Here is an 8,847-nt window from a genome sequence, read left to right as displayed (position 1 = left end):
TAATTTAAACTGGACAAGATTTTTAAAAAGCGCTCTTTAAGGAAGAGGTCACAGGCAGCAGGCAAAGGTTTGTATCCCTTAGTATGGTAATTATGTTAAAATCTGTCTTAAAAGATAAGTTATTATTTTATCAACATTTAACATTTTAGCCTTTTTTTTTTTTTTTTGGTTCTTTTTTTCGGAGCTGGGGACCGAACCCAGGGCCTTGCGCTTCCTAGGTAAGCGCTCTACCACTGAGCTAAATCCCCAGCCCCTAGCCTTTTTTTATACAGGGGGAAATTACCTCAATTTGAATGATAAAATCAAATGCATAATTAAAATGTTTGTCAATACCATGTCTCCTATGATCCCTATAAGCAAAGAAAACTTACTTGATAAACCTATGTCTATCAATATATATATAAATATATATATGTACATATATATATATCAGCCTTAATAGAAAAAATTCTTGCATTTAACATTTGTGTATTAAAACTATTGTTGAAAATATCCATATAAATTAGTCCAAAAATGGAGTACCCCCAGAGGCATCTTAACATAAGGCATTTTTAGGTACTCCTAATTTTTTTAAGCCATGACTATTGAGTAAATAAAATAAGAAAGAAATTTTTAGAAGAATTTCTGTGTTTGATGTCAAATTTTATAACCCAATGAAGCTTTTCTCTTACGAGTGAACGTTGTTTTATATAAGCAAATAACATTTCAAGGATTTATAAAACATTTAACAGACCTCAAAATGCCACTTAAATGGGTACTAAGAAGGTAAGTGGATTCTTTAGTTCCTCAGACTCCTTAAAAGGCACTTTAACATATTCATAAGCATCCACGGTCACTTAGACACACACACACACACACACACACACACACACACACACACACACACATACACACACACTAAAGGATGTCAAGACTTAAAAACAAAATTAAAAAGATATAAAAATGATAAAATATCCCCATCTCTGTCTTTGGAGGCAGCGGGGTTAGCTCTTGGGGGAGTTTGTCAGGTCGCTTTGTCTGTCTGTCAGTTTGTTACCTTCACTGCCTTGGCATGGTCCTGTCAGGGTTGTTTAACATCAAGAGGGCGTTTGGCATCCATCAGTTGACTGGAACTGTGTGGCCTGGTATCCCTGCGTCACTGACAATCTTCCTGCCACCCTGAAATGCATCCAATATCAGCTTTTATAATTTTTATCTCACCATTTTTTATTTTGTCTCACAAACTACAAGTATTAATTTGAAGCATACCCAGCAGCCATAGTTTAATATCCTATTTGTTTCTGGTACTGAAATAACATAGATTTTTAAGCCATCACCATAGCCAGTCACCTCGCTGACTCCTACTGTGGATTTTAATTGTGTGCAAATTCTTTTGAGTCTTCTTTGTACACAGCTATCCCTTCAAGTAATGAGAGTATTTTTTCTTTTCTAACCCTTTAATTTTCCTCCCCACCTCATTCTGTGAAACATCCAGTCTTCACTGAATAAGAGGCTCAGAGTGTCTCTGTTCCAATCTGAGTCTCAAGGGGGAAGTCTTTCATATTTCACTGTTAAATATGGTGTTTACTCTAAGATGCCAAGGAAGCCTCTGTCAGATTAAAAAGCACCCCTCCGCTTCTAGCTTGCCAGGCAGAGTTTTTCCATGGCTGGACTTTGTGTTTCATTCTTTTGAACAAATAAATGTTACAATGCCTTCCACTTCTGTTAATGTGGCGAGTTACCCAGGCTCTCTGAGCTTTAAACCACTCACGCATCAATTGATCTGCAAGTGTTTCAAGATTTTTATACAATGTTCATGAGGGAAATTGGCATGTAATATTCTTTCTCACAGGATCCTTGCCAGGGTCTGGCATCAGAATGCAGCCTCCCTCCTCCGAGAAAGCTTGGGCACACTACATCTTTTCTCATCGAGGTCCGCATTATTTCTTCCTTAAATGTTTGAGAAGATTCACTGGTAGAAGCATCTGGGCCCAAAGTTGTTTTTCTGGAAAGGAAGTGTTCGGTTTATCTAAGAAATAAAAATCTATTTAGATTTTTCTACTTCTTGGGTCAGATTTGGCAACCCGCGATTCTTGAGGAATTTGTCCGTTGGCAGTCAAATCTGCACATTTCTTGGAGTAAGATTGTGGTTAGTGTGCTCGCGAGAACATTTTTACTTCTGCAGAATACATACCAATGCCACTTTACATGTGTTAACTGCGTTTTATTTTTCTTTCTTCCCCATCGCCCGCAGGTTGTGGGCCTTCGTCACCGCTCTGAGAACCATCCTTGGCTCTCACCGTGGGTCCTTGTCATTTACGCTGCTCCGTTATTATTACAGCTGCGTCTTTGACTTCTGTGTTTTCTTGTTTCCCACCTCCAGCTTCCTCCTTACCCTTTGCCTACTTTCTTGAATCGGAAGCTCGGGATCACGTGTTTTTAGAACTTTGTGTATTTATTCGCCTCTTGGAAATTTTGGTGGAAATCCCACTGAACTTGAGAACAAAAATGTATCCTATTGCTTCTTACCCGGTTTTCTGTGCACAGCAACTGGGTCCCAGCGGACAGTGGGCTGACGTTCCTGTTTTGTTTTGTTTCGTCTTTTAATTTTGCTATATATGTTTCTATTTTGTAAGCTACAGGAGCACCGGTTGTCTGTCTCTGTAGAATCGACTTCCCTCCACACACCGATGCCTTCCTGCTGGCACTTAGACAATTTACAGTCTTGGATTTTCCAAGGAGATGGACATGTTTATCGCTGGGAAATAATTTGCTATATGCTTAGGAATGTTTCTTGACCTGATCCCACTTCATCTGGGGTTAGTGGAGCTCAGTGTGCACCCTTCTAATTGGTGATTGAATATGTGTTTAAATATAATCTCCTGTGTATTTTTGCATTCAGGCGGAATACGAATGCTTTTATTCCATCTGGTAACCTGAGGTTTTACTTAGTCCATTTTCATTTGTTGTAGTTGGAAATCTATTACAACTTAGAGCTACTAATTTATTCTTGAATATTGTTCCTTCTTTCTGGGTTAAAAAAAAACTGTTTTCTCCTCTAAAGCTGTTAGAGCAATTTACTCTCTTTTTGTTTAAATTGTCATCCTGTACATGAAGCATAAATTACATTAATCATTTTTGTAGCTTTACCAGCTATTACTTAATTGTGTGAATTAATTTTGACTACCTGAAAAATCACCTTTTATTCCTTTAAAATGTGACCATCATGCATTTGACTTGTAACTACATCACTCAAGGATTACTTCTTTGTCTTTTTTATATAACATTTTTATTTATTCCATGAGAATTCCACATGATATGCTTTGTTTTGATTAGTTAATATTTGTGTACATTTTCTTTTCCTGTTCTTTATTCCTTGCCCCTGAGCACATTTTACTCTTCCCCGAAAGAAGCTCCCTTTAGTGTATCTTGTGCTGAACCCCCGTGAAAAACAAATTTTACCTTTGTCTCCTTGCAAACATCCGACGTCTGTCGTTTGATTTGCGTTACAATCGAGTGTCTTTGTGGAGCATGGTGGGAATTGGGGTCTCTATAGCCTGCTCTCATCGGCTTGGAATGCTTACCGTGTCTACCACCCCAAACACTCCTTGGAGCTCTATAGAGACAGTATGCACAGTCCTCCTCTCCAGCTCTGTCTGAAGGACATTTCCACTCCATGGAGGATCCCAGTCACAGTTCCACGTTTTGTCATCTCAAAGATGTCATTCTACTGCCATCTGGCTTCTGTCATGTCCAGTGAGAGGTTGGCTCTTTCTTTCTCCTCTGAGGAGTTTCACATCACCTGAACTGCTTCAGGATTTGAATTTCAAGTCAATCTAGTTCTATTTTGTAAACAGTAATGCCCTCCCTCCTCTTCTCTCTCCATCTTCTTTCTCTCCCTCTCTTTGTCTCCAATTTAGCTAGAATTTTGAACCGACTCAGTTTCCCAAAGGGCATGCCCGCATTTATTCTACCTGTAGATGTGTTACCCTCTACGAGTCACATGCATGATCACAGGATTCCCAATTAATTCTCTTAAAAGGATCTAATGAGAGACAACATCCAATAACAAATATACAAATCTCAAGCCTTTTACATGAAATGGCATATTGCATACTGTCTGCATATAACCTACAATATCCTTCCATCTGCTTTAAATTCTCTTTTTATTACTTATATTTTTTTAAAGAATTACTTATTTATCTTATGTATGTGAGAACACCATAGTGTGTTCAGACACCAGAAGAAGGCATCAGATCCCATTACAGATGATCATGTGGTTGCCACCATGTAGTTGCTGGGATTTGAACACAGGACCTCCTGAAGAACAGTCAGTGCTCTTAACCACTGGGCCATCTCCAGCTCCCTACTTATATTTCTTAATACGATGTAAAGACACTGTGCTCCTGCTGTTGGCTTGTGAGTGCAGAAACTTCAGGCATGCATGCCCATGGCCACCTGTAATCTACCTTCATATAGAGCTGACACCTCTGGGTGTGTGTGTGTGTGTGTGTGTGTGTGTGTGTGTGTGTGTGTGTATGTGTGTGTGTGCGTGTCCACATTGTTCCACTGATCTAGCACCATTTACACACACACACCCATCCCACGTCGCTGCTTTTGCTAAAATCCAGCTGTGTGTATTTGTGTGGCTCTGTTTCGTGGTCCCCCATTCCACTAATTTTAATATCCCTCTAGCTCGTGGGAAAGTATTTAGTTACTAGATCATTGTGCTTGGAGTTAATTTGGTAAGAACTATGCTGTGGGCTTAGATTTTTCAAAACCTACTATTAATAAGGGTCCTCAAACACTTTGCTCTCTTGCAGCCCACCATCCAAAGGTAGGGGAGAAAAGATGGTAAACAGGACAGGGGGATTTGCACCTGTTGAGAGGTAGTTTTTTGGGGGTGACTCCCAATCTCCAATGTCAGGAGACCGCAGTTCAGTAGTGTCAGGATACCAACAGTCCAATTCAAAGTGTGTCACCAAACATGAGTCAGCAGCAGTGGCACGATCCAACAGAAACAACCATGGCCTCCACTGAATATTCAGGAGTCAGTGGGCGTGGCCAGAACCACCAGAACCAGCTGAAAAACCTCTCAACTAAATGGAGATCAGCAAAGACAGGAGACCCACGAAGCATCCTATGTCTAGCAATGCAAGCGCTCCATCCATCTGTTGGGTCCTACTTAGACTCTCCAAACATCACGTATCCTCTCTTGTGTCTTGCTTCAGCAAAACATCATGTGAGTCTGCATCACATGACACAACCAGAAATTTCCACTTCACTATGCTTAGCATATGATTTTGGCTCTCAAGGTTACTTAGGTCTCCTGTCACCCAAGTCTCTTCATAAAAGTGATACATTAGACTTTGTGATTACCAGGGGGATAGGGTCCAGTGTGCTGGATCATCCAATCTGTGAACACAGTAAGCTATTTTAATTGTTTGTGTCTTTGTCTGTTTGTTTCTTTCTCATTTGAAACAATGTTTCCCTTTATACCCCTGGCTGTCCTGGAACTCACTCTGTAGACCAGGCTGATCCTAAACTCAGAGATCTGCTTTTGAGTACTGGAACAAAAGGTGTGTGCCACCACAGCCAGCTTATTTATGTCCCTTAATTATTTTGTTGTGATCTTAAGTGTACATGCCATGTAGACATTGTGTTGTTTGCCTGCCTGAGTCTGTGATTTAGGCTGGGTTGTAAGCGGTGCTTACCTTAAGTTAATGTCCCATTTCTGGCTCACTTGTGGTTGTGCATTAACGTTAGGTTCTGATATATTTTCAACATGAGGAATCCTATCAACTGCTGATGGGATGCCTCTACTTCTTCCTTTCCTATCGTTATATAACTGGCTTCTCTTACCATAAATGGTGGCCAAAGTTTTAGGACTTGGCTGGAGCGTGGTAAGAGATGACAACTTTGCCTTGGAGCTGAGGTATTGAGCTTTTTAAACGTTTAAAGATGTTGGCTATCGGTTTTCGTAGATGCTTTTAATTGAGAGAGCCCCGATTTACTTTCGGTTTGCAGAGAGATTTTTGTCAAGAACGAACACAGTTCCAAGGTTGGAGAAGAGAATAAAGGGGATATAACTGGGAAGGAAGTCAAAGTGCCCCTGCTTACACATGGTGTGATTCTTTGCATAAGCAATCCCTGAAGAAGACTCCACCAGAAGCTCTTACAGCTGTTCAACACCTTCAGCGAAGGAGCAGGGTGAAAATCAACAGCACAAATCAGGAGTCTTCCTACGTGTCGGTGTCCAACACTCTGAAATGGAAATCAGGGACCCAGTTCCATTCATGACTGCTGCACACAGATGAAGTACTTAAGAATAGACCTTGCACAAGGACATGAAAGACCTTGTCCAACTTAGGCTTTTTGTTGCTGTCATAGACTCAACAGCAAAAGCACTTAAGGGAGGAAAGGGATTAAGGGCTTGCATGTTCCAATCATAGCCCATCATTGAGGAAAGGGCAGGAAGTCCAGGCAGGAACTGAAGCAGATGCCATAGGGAAACACTGCTTCCAAAGCTTGCTCTCCCTGGCTTCCTTGGCCTGTATACCCCAGGACCACTTGCCCACAAGTGGCTCTACTAACAAAGAGATGGACCCTCCCACATCAGTGGTAGATAAAGAAAATGCCCCACAGACAATCCGATGGAAACAATCCCTCAATTGAAGTTCCCTCTTCCCAGGTGGTTTGTATAACGTTGACCAGGAAGCGAAGCAGCGCAGACCTTCACAATGAGAACTCAAAGACACTGAAACAATTGACAAAGATGCCCGAAGATGGCCAGACCTCTGCTCCCATCACCTGGGAGAATTCATGAACGGCGAGACTTAATTACCAAACAATCTGCAGAGGTTTAACACGAGCATTCCACAGGCATTCTTCACATACAGAGAATTAAAAATAAATAAATGTATGTGGAATTGAAAAACCCAAAGAGAGAAAAAGCAGTCCTAGCCAAAAGAAAAACAATGGGAGGTGTGAGCATTTCCGACCATGTTATACCACCAGAGCCGTAGTAAACAATAGCAGCATAGTACAGACCCAGAAACAGGCAGATAGAAGAGTCAAAGATGTAAGTCCACACAATGACGGTGCCTGATGTTTGACTACAGTGCCAAAAAATATACATTAAAGAAAAGACAATGTCATCCACAAACGGTTCTGGAGAATCTGGCTGTCAGTGTGTAGAGAAATGACATTAAATCTGCATCTCTGTCCTGTACAAGACTCAACCCCAAAGGTCCGAGCTCAGCGTGAGAGCATATACTCCCAGATACTTACCTGAAGACCGAAGATCTCACAGATAGTGTTTTCAAGTCACACGTGTAAAGGCGGGACGTTCAGGTAGGAACCCATTATGTCTGTGGTAATTTCAAAAGTGAGAGATTAATTCTTCATTTTATGATTTGTCCATTTTTTTCCTCCGAATTCCTTCCTCGTGTTTCTCTTTCCCGCCTTCCTAAGTTTCTTAAATATATCCCCCACACCTATTTTTTGATCTACGTGCAGCATTTTGAATATATCACTTTTATGCCTTCTTTAGTGACTGCTGTAGGCATTACTGTATGTGTAAGGACCTGACCATAGTCACCAGTTGGTGCCTCGTCATATGGGGCAAAGGTAAAACCCTATTTTCCTTCAGCTCCGTATACCTTCCCCCACTTTAAAGTGTAATTATTTTTAAGATTTTCTCTGTAAACACTAAACACCATAGCAGATGGTGTGTAAGTTTGCTTTGACTGCCACGTGTGAGCTAAGCGAATAGTCAAAATAGAGGATCGCATCTCCCTATTCTCCGCCATTCTTAGGCTTCTCCTTCTCTTCTGGGACCTGGACTCTCTGCTGAGATAGCCTTGAGGGCCACTTTTGGGGGAGTTTTTAACAGTAAGTGCATTACCTATCTCCCTGTGGTTGGGGATGCTTTCACTCGTTCTTTATTACTGGGGATAGTTCTACTAGATCTATAGTTACAAAGTTAACCATTTCTTTCCATTTCTCAGCTTGAAAAACCCGGCAACTTCCCATGCGGTTCCAAATGAGAACTTGGGTATCATTCATGATCTATTGCCCTGAAGGTCACCTGTCATTTCTCTCTGGCTGCTTTCAAGGTTTTCTCGGTGTCTCTCCTCACAAATATCTAATTAAACGCACTCTTCGCATCCTGTTGCCTTGACTTTGTTTGTGGTTCTAATGACCGCTGGCCTCGCTGATGTTCTAGGAGACATTTTAAACCACATTACATTTTTAGTCTTCTTCCAATAGCGGGCAGTCTCCTGGGCTCTCGGCTTCTTTCGAGCTGAGTCTGCTCCTCTCTATAGGAAACCAGGCTGGGGTCGGGTTCCCCTTTCTTCCCAGTTGCTATGCTTTGAACTCTTTTTTTTTTCTTCTCGGAACTGGGGACCAAACCCAGGGCCTTGCGCTTGCTAGGCAAGCGCTCTACCGCTAAGCTAAATCCCCAACCCCTATGCTTTGAACTCTGAGAACTTCCTTGAATTTCTTTTTATTTTATAACTTCTAAGTTTTTAACTGAGATATATTTCCAAAAGCTTAAGAGGACTTAAAATCACTGTTGACGCATGCTCGTGATAACGTCTTCACAGTCTTTTGGCCATTGGCTTTCTTTCATTGGGAGCAACCACTGATTATCTCACGTGGTTCGTGTTGTGATTTCCCTGATTCTAGGTAGGTCTACGGGCTCTGTGCCCTATTGCAGGTATTTTGTATGTATTTATCAACACAGAGTCCCATTCAGTCTTCATCTTGGGGGTGGGCACTACCTCTGGTAAGGTGTAACAGGACTAGATCCTGCCGTCACAGTGTCGAGAGAACACAGACTTACTGGACAGAATTTCAGTTTTC

Source organism: Rattus norvegicus, chromosome 17 (assembly GCF_021556685.1).
Source record: "Rattus norvegicus strain SHRSP/BbbUtx chromosome 17, alternate assembly SHRSP_T2T, whole genome shotgun sequence".
NCBI lineage: Eukaryota > Metazoa > Chordata > Mammalia > Rodentia > Muridae > Rattus > Rattus norvegicus.
This window is presented reverse-complemented; position numbering follows the sequence as displayed.